The following is a 969-nucleotide window of genomic DNA, read 5'->3' on the forward strand; positions in this document are numbered from 1 at the left end:
CTCTCCGGGTAAGTTAGGAAGTAAAATGAGATCACCAACCCGATTATGCGGATTCTACGGCCGTGATTTTACACCCATATACAAACATTTCAATCAAACGGCTGCTTTTTCTTTATCCCGCCTTCGTCTAATGTATGACCACTGACCAACACAAAAATTTGGCGAAGTTGTCGAAAAAAATAAAACTGGCAAAGTAAGCGTTCAACTCCTGAAAGTTGCAAATGGATGTGAAGTGGCTGAATTTAATTACTTGTCTTGGTTTTTTTAGGTTAAATAATTAACCAACCCGTACTGTTTGAAAAAAAAATAATTAATGGACAAAATCTTTCCTATCGTTTATGTGTCTTTACAATCCATTCGCATGTCACATGAATTATATAGTTTTTTTTTATTCTAAAACTATCTTTTGCATTCAAATTTATTCTTCATTATTCCTTAAATTTTCAAAATAAATTTAAGGGCAGAATTTTTTTAATTTTTCACACCTTTTCTCGTTATAATGAAAACTTTAGTTGTTCTGATTTGAAGTCTCATATCTTTTTACTACATGGTTTTCAAAAACGGACCCGACTGGATGGTTGGACCAGAAAAACCAGGAATTGGTCAGGTGACCAGTTTTGGTTTTTCCCATAATCGAAAATTTGCCCATAACCCTTGATTTTGGTCAGCAAACTGCTAACCCGGGTGATTAACCGACCGTTCGAACAGTTTTGACCATTTTTTTTGTTATAATGGGTTGATTATTTGGTTCAAACGGTTAAACCGTTCAATCCGATAACCGGACCCCTAACTAGTTCGATCTCTAAGCCATTTTTAAAAATCATGTTTTACTACTCATTCAATTTAGAATGGTCATACTGTGTATAGTTCTATCGTAAAAGAGTTTGGACAATGCTACTTCATCAATTGCAAGTGAATTCTTAAGCATGCTTGGGATTCATCACAGTCCATTTTGATTAAGCTCTTATA

This window comes from Nelumbo nucifera, chromosome 6, assembly GCF_055504915.1.
Source record: "Nelumbo nucifera cultivar China Antique chromosome 6, China Antique-T2T, whole genome shotgun sequence".
Lineage (NCBI taxonomy): Eukaryota > Viridiplantae > Streptophyta > Magnoliopsida > Proteales > Nelumbonaceae > Nelumbo > Nelumbo nucifera.